The sequence below is a fragment of the Orycteropus afer genome, unplaced genomic scaffold (genome assembly GCF_000298275.1).
Source record: "Orycteropus afer afer isolate SDZICR_OR568_19922 unplaced genomic scaffold, OryAfe1.0 scaffold00258, whole genome shotgun sequence".
Taxonomy (NCBI): domain Eukaryota; kingdom Metazoa; phylum Chordata; class Mammalia; order Tubulidentata; family Orycteropodidae; genus Orycteropus; species Orycteropus afer.
The window spans coordinates 4346181-4363963 of record NW_006921845.1 but is presented as its reverse complement, the minus strand read 5'-3'; positions in this window follow the sequence as shown (position 1 = coordinate 4363963).

The following is a 17783-nucleotide window of genomic DNA, read 5'->3' as shown; positions in this document are numbered from 1 at the left end:
AAGGCTGGCGGTTCAAACCCACCAGCCACTCCTCGGAAGGAAGATGGGGCAATCTACTTCCATAGTGATACTGCCTCGGAAACCCAAGAAGGGGTCACTATGAGTCGGGTCCCACTCGATGGCATATGACAACAACAATAATAATTGTACAAAAATGATTATGTATGGACATATATCAATGTGATAATAAACTTTATCTCTGAGTGATTGAATGGCTTATGATTTTTATTTTTTGGTTGTATATTTTTTCTGATGTTAAAGATGAATTTATATGATTATATGACATATTAATATACTCAAATAAAAATATGTTATTTTGAAAGGATTCCTTCTACTTATAAAGGCTGAGAACCATTGATTTAGTCCATATTACCTTGTATTAAATATATAATGTCTTTGTTATTCCCTAATTGTCATGCATGTCTCAATCCCTCAATTTAATTCAAAGCTATTTGAGGACAGGGCAAGCATACTTTCATTATTTCTCATGGCAGCTGGCACAGTGCTTGGATCAGCTTGTTTCCCTTTAACTTGTTCATCATTCAGTGCTTTCATTCATGGCCTTTTAAAAAATATTATCCCTTGTTCATATCATTATCTTAAAATGGTGGGAGCATTATGTTTCCTCTGTGGCCTATATGAAACAAATTAGGCGATTCATTTTCTGGTAAAATTCAATGTGTTAACAAATCTATTTAGCCAATGAAAGCCAATTATTTTTATTTACTATGGTTTGTTGACAATTGTATAATGTAAATATTAATAATGGAATAATTTTATCAGAAAGGAATATTGGTGAACCCTCCACATAATTATTTATTGAGACCAGCACTCTGCTAGTATTTCCCAAAATAGAGGTGAAGACACGACTGTTGACTTCAAAGTACTTAGACAATAGTTGGGTAAATAAGACCTTGAAGAATAAAAAGTGTCAGGTTGCATATTAGGGTGTTTGACTCAAGAACATTACATTTTACTCTTCTACAGAACATTTGGGAGCTCTGGTAGCGCAGTGCCTAAGGCACTCGACTGCTAACTGGAAGGCTGGGCATTCAAACCCACCAGCCACTCCTCAGAAGGAAAGTTGGGCAATCTACTTCCATAGTGATACAACCTCAGAAACTCAAGGAGGGGTCGCTATGAGTTGGGTCCGACTCAATGGCACATAACAACAACAACAACAACAGAACATTTGGATCCTTGAGGGGTGCAAGCAGTTAACACCCTCAGCTGCTAACTGAAGTTTGGAGGTTCACATCAACCTGTAGGCATCTTGGAAGAAAGGCTTAGCAATCTACTTCTGAATAATCACCACTGAAAACTCTATGGAGCACAATTCTATTCTGACAAACATGAGCCTTCATGAGTTGGAGTTGATTCAACAGTAACTGTGTTTATTGTTTACAGGGCATTTGATAAAGGGCTGAGTGCTCCAGACAGTGCTCCAGTCTTAACCATTGAAATATGAAAAACAGTTTGACATATGCAGAAAAACTATTCCTATAAAGTAGCTCACAATTTTATTTGTTTTGCAAAGATGTAGAAACTACACGTTTTCTACAAGATGGAAATAATTTATGATGGTCAAGTGATCTTCCACCTTTCCAGACTGTCCTGACCACAATACAGTCTCATCCACTTTATATTTATATATGAGGCAGACTTGGTGGTCCATGCCTCTTCTTTTTTTTCATCACTTCCCAAGACACCCTGATTTCAACCATTATCTGAAGTCTCTAGGAAATATTGGTTAAGCAGATCTTTCATCCCTCTTTTACTACATGCAGATTACATGGAGAATCTGAGCATGAAAAAGCTTGATGTGATCAGCGCAAAGACCATAATGAGGCATTACAAAATTAAGAAGTTTCTGTGTTTCTCTGTGTATAAATTTTTGGCTCACTTGTTATATCCAGCTCTTCACTCTTAAAAGCCCTCTTTGGATAAAGGTATTTTTCTTGGCTATTTTCTTCTTCATTCCTATTTATTATTCTAGCTCCTGGAAAGTCTAAACTAGCATATATAATAAATGGCTTTCTCTTTGGTTCCAATTTCTATTATTTTATCATTTCATTTAATCATTCAAATAAGCCTTTGATAGAAGAATATTGCCTTTTAAAGATCAGAAACCTGAAACTCAAAGAGAAGACGTTTTCCCAATGTCACATAATTAATGAGGGACAAAGTCAGGGTTTAAATATAAGACTTTTCACCCTAGATCTAGCATCAATTCCTTGACAAAGCACTAGGTATGTGGAGAGTAGAGACTAGGCCATCTTTATGTCAGTCTCTCTAGAATCTGATAAAAGTCTTTCACAGGACAGACAACAGTAAATTTTCATTAGATTAAATTGGGGATCTTAGAATCCTAAATTTGGAGGGACCTCAGATGTTATCCAAGACCTCATTCCTGAAAGGCAGAAACCACCTAGTAGCCTGGTAGGGGTGTTCCCAGAGATGCTCCTCCCTAGCATTTCTTGCTCTTCCCACCACTCTGCATACCTCTTATGGCTGGCTGTCCATCTCTTCAAATCAGAGAGCACACTTATTTGTTTTAAAAATAACTTCAATTTTTTCTCTTAAACAAAAATTAATGTATCGTCATCGTGTTGTTGTTGTTAGCTGCACTGAGTCAGCTCCAACTCATAGTGACCCTAAGTACAGCAGAGCAAAACACTGCATAATCGTGTGCCATCCTCACAATCCTTGCTATACTTGAGCCCATCATTGCAGTAATTGTGTCAACTTGTCTTGTTAAGGATCTTTCCCTTTTTTCCTGACCCTCCACTTTATCAAACATGATATCCTTCTCCAGGGAATTGTCCCTTCTGACATGACCAATGTCAGTGGGATAATGTCTGGCCATTCTCGCTTCCAAGGAACATTCTGGCTGTACTTCTTCCAGGACGATTTGTTCATTTTTCTGGCAGTCCATGGGACTTTCCGTATTCTTCACCAACACCACAACTCAAAAGTATAAACTCTTCTTCAGTCTTCCTTATTCATTGTCCAGCTTTCACACACATATGAGGCAATTGATCTCCATTATAGAAAATGTGAAAAAAGAATTAAAAAAAAAAAGATCAGTAAAAAGAGCTTAAAAGCCATACACAGTTTCAGTAACAAGAGATAATCACTGTTATTTTGGCATTTCCTTCCAATTTTTTCTCTATACTAAAATGTTTTAAACAAAAAGTGAGATCCTGTTGTGAAGACTTTTGTAACCAATATGTTCACTCAACAGTGTATTTTAAACATCTTTCTATGTCAGTGATTATAGCTGAACATAACTTTCCATGACTCTACAGTTTTACCTGTGTTGGATGGATAGACCATCATTCATCACCTACTTCTTTGTAATTAACATTTAGATCACAACTCTTTCAAAATTGTCACATAAATGGTTTCTTGATGATGTCATACATGCAGAGATTTGCTAGCAGGAGTCAATCATTTCTTAAGTTTAAATCTAAAGAAAACATAATTATCCTTCCCCTACTTGGTGACATAGACTAATTCTTATTCAATTAGAGCCCTGAAAGTCTCACTGGAATTCAGGCAGGACTGTCAAGAACAGGGATAATAACCATGAAAAATGCCTTTTCCTTTTATACCCAGCCTCAGCTGTGTAGTCCTGTGTGGATGAGCCCGGTCCTCTCTGTCACCTTGGGTGGTACAAACAGTTAATATGTTCAGCTTCTGACCAAAAGATTGGAAGTTCAAGTATACCCAGGAAAAGAAAGTCAATTTAGACTTCCTAGGAGCCAGAACAATAGAAAGGAATGAATTAAAAAAAAAAAAAAAAAAAAAGCCAAGAAAAACACCATTACTCAAGGAGAGCCTTGAAGAGTTCACCTGGGAAGAAAGTCCTGGTGAGCTACTTCCAAAAATCAGTCATTGAAAACCCTATGGAGTATGGTTCTACTATGATCGATATGAAGTCATCATCTATTGGAGTCAATCGATGTAACTGGCTTGGTTTTTTAAGACATAAGAAAATTTGCAAAAGGTACAGTACTAGAAAGCAGGAGGATCTAGTTGCAATCAGTAAACTTAGATGTCTTCTATCCACCCTGTTCCTTTTCCCACTCACCTTCCCTCACCCATTACTAACCCTCCCAGGACAGGTCCCAAGAGAACTAGTCCAGGCCTGGGCTTGGGAACCACATCTCCCACAAATCTCTATGACAGCCTTCTTCTCAGTGCCTTCTTAAGACCTATGAACATCCTGTGAGGTGAAATCAATTACATTTTACATGTAGATAAACTGAGGCTTAGAGAAAATCCTTGAATTCCCAATACACATTGAGTGTTAAATGCCATATCAGAATGAGAACGCTGAACTCTAATCTCTTTAATGGCTTTTTTCCTCCCTCCTCCTCATTCACCCTTATCTTAGAGGGTGTCAATGTGTAGTCACAGGTTTTGTGACCTGTATCTCAAATGGTAAAGACACTGATTGACCTTGAAGTTTTTGACCTGATGGGCTTAGTATGAGATGCTCCCATCCATCTAGCTGATGTTCCTAGAAGTCCTTGTAGAAAATACTTCTGGTAGACATAGCTGCACTAATGTCTTTAGATAACTCTGAGTGGGACACACTCTCCATCTCTGGAAGTTAATGCAGCATGATGAGTAAGGCCAGTTAGCCTCTTGAGATGGAAGGGAGGCTTGCTCTTATTATTGCTAGCGATCATTAAGGAATTCATGTTCTTATTTCCTTTGGGCCCTATGGTAACTGTAATTCAGTGGCTTTGTCCTATATCCCGGAAAGATCTGGACTGAGGCATTTCCCAAATGGATCCAGTCACTTTCTGTCTGGGCCATACATACTTCAGAAGCCAGAGAAAGATCATTGCCTGAAAGTAATCTCCCTCATTGTGATTCTGGCATGGGCTTAGGGCCTCATGAACTTCAACTCTGTGGTAAAGGTAGGCTTTGTAATGGTTGTGGTCTTGTATAAATGCTGGAATTTGAACAGGAGGTCACCTACTTAGACTTTCTTGTGACCCCATATGTTAAAGAAAAGGTGGGTTGTTGACATCTCTTCAAAATATCAAACAATATTGGTTGTGAAGATACTGGATTATTGGTGGTCCTATTGGGAAGGACTCTCTAGAAGTAGTTCATCATGAAGTTGAGTGGGTAGCAATTCTAAAGTAAGTAGTCAAGTAAATTCACAGAAAACTTCCCAGAGCATTTTGTATGGGACACTCCTTCACTGTGAAAAGGTGTTCCATATCCTGCACAGACCACAGAGCTGCAGGGCCTGGTCAGTTCAGGATCCCATGGTGAGCAGCAACATGGAAGCTACCGAGCACTGGCCTCATGTCATCTGGGAACACATGCCTTTTGCAGAGAGTGCAGACATAAATGAATAAATGAAAGATTAAAGGAATGAATCAATCTTATCCTTGCCCAGAAAATATGCCCTTTCATTATGATAACTTCACAACAGAATTACAAGACTTTTACTAAAAGATTCTTTGACATTCCCTCCTACTACCTGTGATCACAGTGGAAAGGAGGGACTATTGAATCACAAAATCTTACAGAAATTTACAACAGGAAAATGATTTTGTCAAGACTTTTAAATGATGTAAGATTTGAAGGAAATGCTGATTTTAAGCGTAAGAGAGATTGAAGGAAGTTATTCTAGCCTGGAGGAACAACAAAAACAGAGATATGGAGGAAAGAAAGAAGACACTAATGTGAAAAATAAGAGTCAAACTTGAGTAAAGCACTGGCGATTATAAAACATGAGAGAAAAGGTCATGTAGGTGATGTTATTGGTTGATGGAGGATTATCAAAATTAGGTTCATTTTATGTGTCATTATCTTTAATGACTCACTCAGAACCTGATATAGAATAGGCACTGGGCAAATGTTTATTGAATGAGTGAATGGATAAATGAATAAATTTGATGGAAGAGAAAGTATTCAAGTCGAAGTCAATGAGCCTGGAAGTATGATAATTCTATTGACAGAAATTTAAGCATGGTAAGTTAGAGATAAGGGTAGAATCTCAAGTAGACATTTTCCATAGGAAGTTATTCAGATGTAAGTAGAGAGGTCACACCTAAGTGTGGAGATTTGTGAGCAATAATTACAATGATAATTGAAACCAGGAATCTGGATAAGCTCTTGAGGGTAGTTATTGTAAAGGCTGAAAAGCAGAAGGTAAGGACTGAGAAAGAGGCCCTGAGTGGCATAAATGGTTAAATGCTCAAGTAATAGTGGAAAAGTTGGTGGTTTGATCCCACTGCAGAGGTGCCTTGAGAGATGATGGACTGGGTGATCTGTTTCTGACAAGTCACAGCCTTGCAAACCTTATGGAGCAGTTCTACTCTGTACATGTGGGATTGCCGTGCATCAGAATTGACTTGATGTCAACTCACAACAGCAACAAGGACTGAGAAGCAAATTTCCATCTAAGGCTGTAGTAGAAGAAGAAGATAGAGAAGAAACAATAGAGTTTGGAGAAAAAGGCTATTAGTGTCAAAGACTCAAGATACAGAATTGTTCTTTAAAGAAGTGATAAGATAGAAAGGAGAACATGAAACAAGGTGGAAAAGCTCAGAGACTGAGTAGGTTGAAGAGGGTGTGGGCCAGCTCCTCAGACCTTCAAGGACCACACCAACGGAAGGGAGAGGCAGTATTGGGGTCTGGCTGGTGAAGGCACTGCTGGCAAACTACCAGGATGCATAGATAGGACAAGATATTGGGAGCTGGTCCAAAGAGATTTTTCTGACCATGGGAGGCATCTGTAAAGCTAAAGTTTGAAGCACACTGGATGGCCAGGCCTTACTTACCATCTTACACTTAGCAACTCTTCCAAGCTGAATCTTCCTCAATTCTAAAGTAGCCAAGTAAATTCACAGAAAACTCTAGACACCATCAAGAAAGTAAGTCACTAAAAAACAATACTAAAAAAATGTAAAAGAAAAGAAAGTCAGGATCAGTGACTATAAAAACTCTGAGAGATTTTTGAAACCTCTTGTTTAAGTATTGTTTATTTTCCTGTGATGGTACTCATTTGGAGCAAAAGCAGGAAAAACAGGAGCTAAGGAGATTGTGCTTCACTCTTGCCAACCGGAGAGGGGAAAGAACTCTGAGACTAGGTGATGTGTTTCAAAAAAGCAAGGGAGGAGACAACTAAAGAGTCTCTCAGGGCTACAGGAAGGAAGGAAGAATGTGTAGGAAGCAGCTTAAGATCTAAAAACACGCCTGAAGGCTTAGCCATCTGCCCTTGCATATGAGACCAGTGTTAAAGCCAAAGTGGGCTTAGGGCCATGATTATCCACAGAGCTACCGAGTTCTATAGTCTTGGAGTCAAATTCTGCCTCTTTCACTCACCAGCTGTGCCCCCTTGGACAAATTATTTATCCTTACTTTCTTAGCTATAAAACAGAAATAACAGCAACAATAATAGAACCTTCTTAGAATTCTTGTAAGAATTTTAAAAAGTGCCTACTGCAGGACTTCACATTCAATAAATGGTAGATTTTAGAGAAGTAGTGTCTTAACAGAGCCATATTAACTCTTTGGATCCCAGTGGTCCTATTGGATGAACTGTAGTTCCAGCATCCAGTTATCTAAGTCCGAGAACCAATGTCTGCTAAACAGACCCTAGGTACTAACATATTCTCCATGCCAGGCCATGAGAAAAGTATGTCAGTTATCTTCCTTGATACTAGGCAATCAATGGGGTGCCATTTAAAGCCAAGAAACTCAAATGAGACCCAAAGGAGAGAAATCTGCTAATGAGCCCATCAAGATAAAGAGGTAAGAGTGTCAGCTTCTGACCATCTGTCTTGTTCCAGCAGCTTGTGCTGTCCAGATCCCACCCCCTGCGCCTCATCCGAAACTTGCCAATGCCATTGATTTGTATTAATCTGATTGAGCATTCATTACCCCAAGTACCAACCTGTCACTGTTTGCTTAGCTTGCATGAAATCAGAGCTACACAAAAATCAATGTGTGAAATCTTTGTATCAACATATAAGAAATAAAACAGTTTATGCTGGCAGAAGCAGGTTTTTAGACAGATTAAAACTGACAAATTGGCATGATCCATGATGAAGGTAATGATGAGGTGTGGTGAAATGTCAAACTTTTGAAAATAACATGCTGTGGAAAGAAATGCATTGCTATCAGGGAGAAAAGGAAAATAGAAAGAGTTGTTAATAAAAAAGGACTTTTGGATTTGCACAAATGTTGATGACTTTTTCTGGAATATGGACTTATATTTAGTGGCCATTAAATTATTAGTTCCTGAGAACCAATAAGAAAAGACAAGGGGCTAAAGAACAAGGCCAAGGTGTACAGTGACAGTGCCAAGAGCCTGGATGTCTACCTCCCCCAATTATTGAACTTTTTGGTTCTCAGAGATAGAGACCCTCAAATCTTGTCCTTCACACAAGCTCCCTATCCAGAAAATTATGGAAGAAATTATTCCCATTCAAACAACTGCAAGCAAGAATTCTAAAGCAGATTGATTAGAGATGATATCTGCATGTTTTGCATAACAGACTGTGTTCTGCACATCAACTTGCAAGAGACATGCATGGGGTGAACTATCTTATCTTCAACTGAAAAACACCTTTAAAAAGGGTGACAATCAACTTACTACAGAAGAGGAAAAAAAATGCTAAAAAAACCCACCCCTTTTTTATGACATATACTACATTGTATGTATATACATTAAAAAAAAAAAAAAAAAAACTCACTGCCATCGAGTCGAATCCAACTCATAGAGACCTCTCTTCGGGTTTCCAAGGTGGTATTACTACAGAAGTAGATTGCCCAATCTTCCTTCCAAGGAGTGGCTGGTAGGTTTGAACCACCAGCCTTCTGGTTAGAAGTCAAATGCCTTAGGCACTATGCTTCCTTAGCTCCATAGAATCATTAAAAGCAATATTTGCTGTGGACTCAATTTGATCTCATGGTGACCCCATATGTGTCAAAGTAGAATTGTGCCCCATAGGGTTTTCAGTGGGTGATTTTTTCAGGAGCAGATCATCAGATCTTTCTTCCAAGGTGCCCCTGGGTGGACTCAAACCTCCAAACTTTTGGTTAGCAGCTATGAGTGTGTTAACCATTTGCACCACTAAGGACTCCTATAGCACCACTACCAAAACCAAACTCAGTGCTATGGAGTTGATTCCTATTCAGAGTGATCTCCTTTGGGTTTCTGACGTGGTAAATCTTCGTGGAGGTAGATTGTCTAATCTTCCTTCCAAAGAGTGACTGGTGGTTTTGAACTGCCAATCTTCTGGTTAGCAGTCAAATGCCTTAGGCACTGCAGCACCAGAACTCCTTTACAGCATCATAGCACTCCATAATCTGTGGTGATTTTTTCTTTTAATTTTAGTTCCCTATGTCTCACAGCATACATGTGGACCATCTGCCTACAATACCAGTGAATTGTGTATACTTTAGGAATGCTAATTCTTTTTTTGTCCTTTTTTTTTTTTAAGTAGCAGCTAAGAAAGGTAAATATGCTGTTGTTGAAAGACAAAGAATTCACTGCAAACAACTTTAAAAAAAACATTAATATCATGTGTGTGACAAGCCAAAAAGAAATCATTTTTTGCCAACATGGACAATGATGTATGGAAAGAGAATAAGCATTGGAATCAGATTTGAGTTTGAGTCTTGACCCTATCACTCAATGGTTTGTCATATTTATCAATTTTCTAGACCTTTTTCTGATTCTGTGAAGTGGTAGTAAGAACATTTACCCTGCTGAAGTTTTATGAGGATTAGGCAAGAAAAGGAATGCAAATACAATTTAATATCTTTTTTTTTTTTGTAGTAATAGATATAACAAGATATTTGCCATTTCAACCACTTTTGTTGCTATTGTTGTTGTTGTTGTTAGATGCTATGGAGTCAGTTTCGACTCATAGTGATCCTATGCACAACAGAACAAAATGCTACCCAGTCCTGTGCCATCTTCACAATTGTCAGCTCATTGATGCAGCCACTGTGTCAATCCATCTCACTGAGGGTCTTTCTCTTTTTCACTGACTCTGTACTTTACTGGCACAATAGCTTTCTCCAGGAACTGGTTCCTACTGATAAACAACCAAAGTATGAGAGATGAAGTCTGGCCATTTTCACTTCTAAGGAGTATTCTAGCTGTACGTCCTCCAAAATGGTTTTGTTCATTCTTTTGGCAGTCTTACATTCAATTCTTCACCAACACCACAATTCAAATGCATCAGTTCTTCCATGGTCTTTCTTATTCACTGTCAATCTCTCACATACATATAATGCTGTTAAAAAATACCATGGCTTGGATTAGGCACAATATAGTCTTTGAAGTGACATCTTGGCTTTTTAACACTTTAAAGAGGTCATTTGCAACAGTGTTGGCCAATGCAATACCTCATTGATTTCTTGACTGCTGCTTCCATGGGTGTTAGTTATAGATCCAAGTAAAATTAAATCCTTTACAAAACTTCAATCTTTTCTCCATTTATCATGATACTGCTTATCATGAGGATACTTGTTTTCTCTACGTTTAGGTGTAATCAATACTGAAGGCTGTAGTCTTTGATCTTCATCAGTAAGTACTTCAGGTCTTATGCACTTTCAGGAAACAAGGTTGTGTCAGCATAGCACAAGCTGTTATAAGTCTTCCTCCAACCCTGATGCCACATTCTTCTTCATATAGTCCCACTTCTCAGATTATTTGCTCAACATGCAGATTGAATATATATGGTAAAAGAATACTACCTTGACACACACCTTTCCTGATTATAAACCATTCAGTATCCCCTTGTTCTGTTTGAATGACTGCCTCTTGTTTTATGTGTAGTTTCCTCATGAGCACAATTAAGTGTTCTAGGATTCCCATTCTTTACAAAGTTATCCACAATTTGTTATGATACCCACACAGTCCAATGCCTTTGTGTAGTCAATAAAACACAGGTAAACATCTCTCTGGTATTCTTTGCGTTCAGCCAAAATCCATCTGACATCAACAATGATACCCTTTATTCCATGCCCTCTTTTGAATCTAGCTGGAATTTCCAGCAGTTCCTTGTCGATATACTGCTGCAATCATTTTTGAATAATCTTCAGCAAACTTTTGGTCATGTATGATATTAATGATATTGTTTGATAATTTCCACATTCTGTTCCACATACCTTTCTTTGGAATGGGCATACATATGGATCTCTTCTAGCACACTGGCCAAGTAATTGTCTTCCAAGTTTCTGGACATAAAAGAGTGAGTCTTTCTAGCATTGCATCTGCTTGTTGAAACATCTCAATGGGTATTCTGTCAATTCCTGGAGGCTTGTTTTTTGCTAATTCCTTCAGTGCGGCTTGGACTTCTCCTTCAGTACCAGTGGTTCTTGATCATATGCTACCTCCTGAAAGTCTTAAAGATCACCAATTCTTTTTCATACAATGACTCTGTGAATCTTTTGATGCTTCCTCTCCATTCCCTATTTTACCCATAGAATCCTTCAATATTGCAACATGAGTCTTAAATTTTTTCTTCAGTTCCTTCAGCTTGAGAAATGCTGAGCATGTTCTTTCCTTTTGGTGTTACAATTCCAGGTCATTGCACATTTCATTATAATACTTTACTTTGTCTTCTCAAGCCACCCTTATAAATGCTCTGTTCAACCACTTTTAGGTGTACAATCTAGTGGATTTAATCATGTTCACCATATTATACAATCATCACTACTATCTGTTTCCAAACTTTGTCATCCCCTCAAAGACACTCAGTGCCCCTTAAGCAATAACTCCTCTATTCTCCTCTCCCACTTGCCTCTGGTTACCACTAATAAGTTTTGGTCTTTATGTATATGCCTGTCCTAAATAGGTAGTGTAAGTGAGATCATGCAATATTTATAATTTTCTGATTGACTTAATTCACTCAGCATAACATGTTGAAGTTTCGTCCATTTTATAGTCTGTATCAGAACTTCATTTCTTTTTATGGCTGAGTAATTATTATATGTATGTACCATATTTTGTTTATCCATTTGTCTGTATATTGACATTTCTACTGTCTCCACCTTTTGACTCCGGTGAATGGTGTTGCAATGAATGTCATTATACAAGTATCTTTTCACTTTTCTGCTTTCAAGTTGTTGAAACTTGTGCAATTGTTGGGTCATACAATAATTCTATGTTTAACTTTTTAAGGAACTGAAAAATTGTTTCCACAGCACTGCACCACTTTACAGTCTTGTCATCAATAGATAAGGGTTCTAATTTCTGCACATCTTTACCAGCATTCATTGTTTTCCATTTTCTGATAATAATCCACCAAGTGTTATCTCACTGTGGTATTGATTTGCATTTCCCTAATGACTAATACCACCACCCGTCTGTCAGTCTGCCAAATTATGGTGGCTGTGTGTTAGTATGACACGGAAGATATGCCACCAGTATTGCAAATACCAGAAGGATCACCTATGTCGGATAGGTTTCAGTGGAGCTTTCAGACTAAGAAGGAAGGAAAAAAGGGACTTAGTGATCTACTTCCAAAAAGTAGCCAATGAAAATCCTATAGATAACACCAGAATATGTCCAATGTAATACTTGAATTTGAACTGCCTAGGTTGGAAGGCACTCAAAATACTTAACGGCCACAACTATGGTCTTGAGAATATCAATAATTACAAAGATGATGCAGCATTTGGCAATGCCTTATTCTGTTGTACATAGTCAGAACCAACTTGACAGCAACAAACAACAACAATGACTAATGACTAGTATTTAGCATCCTTTCATGTGTTTATTGACCATTTATATATTTGCTTTGGTTAAATGCCTAGTCAAATTCTTTGCTTATTTCTTGATTGGGTGGTTTATCTTTTGTTGTTGAATTGTAGGAGTTCTTTGTATGTTTTAGATATTAAACCTTCATCAGACAAATGATTTCCAAACATTTTCTCCCATTTTGTTTTTCGTCTCTACTTTGTTCATAAAGTGCTTTGATGCACAAAAGTTTTTAATTGTGATGAAGCCTAATTTATCTTTTTGTTGTTGTTTTTGTCTTTTGTTGCTTGTGTTTTTGGTGTCATATCTAAGAATCAATTGTAGAAAACATTTTCCTAAAATGTAGTACATTCATAATGTAGGTTTATTTATATTGGATTATTCATTGTTATGGATGATTATCTGCATCTCCACCTCTATTCATTAGTGTGTATACTGTGGAAATGCTATAATCAGTACTATGCTATTTGGTTATAAATGGATGTACAAATGTTTCCCAGCCCTAAAATTTTCACCCCTCAGAGCAATGGAGACACAATCAAGTAACTTGGTCTTTGTTGTGATTTAGGCAAGATTCGTCAGTACGTCAGTCAGTACGTGTGTTGGTTGATAGGCCAGCAAATCTGTCTTCAATTAACCCTTTGTGGTCTGGTATATATTGTTGCATAAAAAAGCATGCCAAAACTCAGTAAATTAAAACAATAGTCATTATTTAATTTGCTTGAAAATTTGAAATTTGAGCAGGGTTCAGTGGAACCTGGAAATAGGAAGATTTTTCATTGCTACATGTTGCACAATGAGGAGCAGTTGAACTTAGAGCTGCATCAGGATCTGTCTCAAAGATGACACAATCTTATGGCTGGTAAACTAGTGCTGTCTATTGGCTGGGAGCTCAGTTTGGGCTGAGGGCTAGGGACCTCAGCTTTTCTCTACATAAGCCTGTCTGGGTGACCTGATCTTTACCACACCATGATAGCTGGCTACCAAGGGCAAGTGTCCTGAGAGAGAAAACAACTTCAAAGCGATATTATGTTTTAATGACCTAGCCTTGGAAGTCACATAGCATCACTTCTGATATGGTCTATTATTTGAGGCAGTCAGAAATACCTGCTTGGGTTCAATAGGAGGGGTTATAGACTCTACCTCTTGATGAAGGATTGCCAAGAGTAAGATTCTTACTTATAGCAACCCTATAGAGCAGAGTAGAAATTTCCTATTGAATTTCCTAGGCCAGAATCTCTACAGTTTACGGAAGCAGATCACCAGCTGTTATCTCCCACAGACTGACTGTAGGAGTCAAATGGCCGACTTTCCATTTAGCAGCCAAGTGCTTACCCATTGCACAACTAGGTCTCCTTTAATCATTCTTACCTTGCAGAATTGTTGTGAGGATAAAATAAAACAATATATATAAAGTGATCGGCCCATAATAGTCTTTAAATGAATATAATTTTCTTTCTCCCTCTCCACTTTCTCCTCACATACCTAATTTAAGCATCTGGATTTCCCAGACCTGAGGCTCCCCTCTCAGTCCTCAGGATTACCAGTCTGAGCTAGAGCAACATGCAGGGCAACTTGGCCTGTGAAACTACCTGGCTTCATCTCACTAGCCACAGAAACCCACATCGTGAGTTGGCAGCACCAACGCACAGCAGGAGCTTCCCACAATCCTTCAGTTAGGACAACTTAAATGGCTGGTCGTATACCAACAAAAAATGCATCCTGATTTACATGCCTCTGGAAATAGTTGTGGTGGTGTGGTTTGTATTCCACAAATCCACACTGGATTGGCCAGATATCTAAAGAAGTGTCTCCACAATTCCTATGGGCATCCAGTAATTTCCCTCTCAGTCTCCTTACTTGTTGAGACTTGTTTATAAGTCTCCAATCAGTTAGAGCATATTTTGGTTACTTGTAACATGTTGCCTGATCAGTACTCTTATTAATTCAGTTAGATGTATACCTTTCAAATTAGATATCCATTTAGAAAATGATTTACTTAACCAATCAATAGGAAATTTCCAAGAATTGCAATTTCCCTATTTCCGATAATTTGTAGAGTCTTAGAGAGGTCACCTCTCTCGTCTATATCAGAATCAGCAGATCTATGGTAAGTTAGCCAAGTTATTAGATATAACATTTTAAGAAGTTACCCACACTAAGAATAGCTCAACATTATAGCACACTCAATTTTTAATGGAGTTATACTAAAGCTATTCTTTATTCTAGGATAGAATCTGCTTTAGTGTTGGCAACTCCCTGTGTATCCTATAAGCTATCTGTCTACAGCTTCTCCTATGACATATGCTATTTTACAGTTCCACAATGTGATTTAAAATCTGAAAGTTTATGAAGACAGATGGCTTGGGCACTCACATTCCAAGATTAAGATATCTTTACCAGTGGGAGGATAGAAAAAAAGAAAAAAGGTGGTTGAGTTTACTTCAATTATGGTGACACCATGTGTTTCACAGAAGAACTATGCACCATGGGGCTTTCAATGGCTGATTTTTTAGAAATCTGTCACCAGGGCTTTCTTCTGAGGCACTTGTAGGAAGATTTAAACTGTCAACCTTTAGTATAGCATCCAAGAGCATTAACTATGTACATCACTCAGGGAATCCAGTGGGAGAATAAGAGCAAAGTAATACCTTCTCAGGTCTTCTTCCCCAAGCCATAATCCTGCTTTCAAGTTTCTAATTTAACTCTGTTCGATTTCATTGCTCTATTCACTCCACAATATGAATACAACAACACAACCATTGCCATGGAGTCGGATTCGACCCATAGCGACCCTCCTTGGGTTTCCAAGGCAGTATCACTATGGAAGTAGATTGCCCAACCTTCCTTCTGGGGAGTGGCTGGTGGATTTGAACTGCCAGCCTTCTGGTTAACAGTCAAATGCCTTAGGAACTATGCTACCAGAGCTCCCCCACAATATGAATAGTTACTATTTAAACATTTATTTAGCTTTTCCTGTATATCACGTCTTGTTCTACGCACTTTATATTAAATATCTCATTTACGTCTCAAAATAGCCTTGTAAAATAGGTGTATGGGATGAAACTGAAGGTCAAAGGTGAGTTAATTTGTCCAGTGTCAGCTAGCACATGCTAGACCTGAGACTAGGACTCAGATCTGTCAGCCTCAAGACCTCTCCTTGATACCATAATACTGCCTTCACCACAAAGCTCCTCGCTGTCCTCCTACCCACCCCACAACCCATTCCATAGTGCTTTTCAACTGTTCACAGTTTTTGATGATTCTTTATGCCAGTTTCCTTGCATATCTGCTTCTCTTATTGGACAAAAATCATAAAGACAGGAAATACATGTCCTGTGGTCCAAAGCTTTATTGATTCCACAGGAAGCATCTCTGGTGAAACGGAAAGAGCACCGAACTTGCCATTCATGATTTGAAGGTCATGTTGTAGCTTCTCTTCTTATCTGTGCATACTTCAATTGAGCCAATCTTGCTGATCTCATTTCTTCATCTTTTAAAACGGTAGTTATAATATCTATAATGAAACTTATGGATGCACATATGCTAAATGGCATGTTAAGTTGACTCTGACTCATAGAAACCTCATGTATAACAGAATGAAATATTGTTCAGTCCTGCATCATTCTCACAATAGAAGATATGTTTGAGCTCATTGTTGCAGCCACTGTGTCAATTCATTCTATTGAGGGTCTTCCTCTTTTCCACTGACCCTCTACTTTAAAGTTTTAAAAAACAAAGATATTACTTTGAAGACTAAGGTGTGCTTGGCCCAAGCCATGCTATTTTCAATTGCTTCTATAGATGCAAAAGTTAGACAGTGAATAAGGAAGACTGAAGAAGACTTGATACCTTTGAATTATGGTGTTAGCAAAAGAATATTGAACACATCATGGGTTACCAGAAGAACAAACAAATGTGTCTTGGATGAAGTACAGCCAGAATAGTTCTCAGAAGCAAGGATGGCAAAACTTAGTCTCTTGTACTTTGGGCATTTTATCAGAAGGGACTAATCCCTGGAGAAGGACATCATGGTTGGTTGTAGAAGGTTAGAGAAAAACAGAAAGACCCTCAGAAGATGAATTGACACAGTGGCTACAACAGTGGTCTGAAACATAGCTGTGATTGTGAGGATGGTGCAAGACTGGGTAACATTTTGTTCTGTTATGCATAGGGTTGTTATGAGTCAAAATTGACTCAACAGCATCTATTACTTTCCCAAAGATGATGTCCATCTCCAAGGATTAGTCCTTCCTAAAAATATGTCCACATTAAGTGAGTTGAAGTCTTACTATTCTTGCTTCTAAGGAGCCTTCTGCCTGTATTTCTTCCAAGGCATTCTTTTCTGTCCTCTTTCAAAACACCTCACAAAGACTTGCTCTTAGAGAGTGATAAGGCACTTATAATAATATTAAGGACCTGTGGGAATGTATCAAATACTAAAACCTGGTCAATTTTAACAGAGCCCAAAATAAGTACCATGTGGCAGCAAAGTGACTCCTTCAGGAACCTTGGGTTCGGCCTGGGTTCCTGCTGGGTGGTGGGAAGCCAATCAACAAATGCCCAGAGCCATTTCCTCCCCTGAACAATGAGGGTGTGAAATGGTGTGACTGGCAGGGTGCCCAGCAGCTGCTCTTCAAGTCCTTGGAGGATAGCAATGGTCTCACATTTCAGGGAAAGGGATTTAAGTTAAACCTAAGGAAGTATTTCCTGAGTTTAGGCACTGTGAGACTCTGGAATGCAAGGTTAAGGGAGGCTGGAGTGTCCTTCTTTGGAAATGCTGAAAAAAGAATGAAAAACAATCTATTTGAATGTTATGTTGCCTGGAGGCAGAAGAATGGATTAAGTTTTTCAGACCAAAGAGTTCATATTGACAAAAGAGATCTGCTTCTTGTCTTGTCTCACCTTGCATAATAGAAAATTTCTTTTCAGTGCTTGCAAGAAGTGACACATATACAGCCTACTCTGATAAGCACCCTACACCAAACCCTTCCCCAAACATCTGAGTCAGCTCTCTATCAATTTTGTTCCA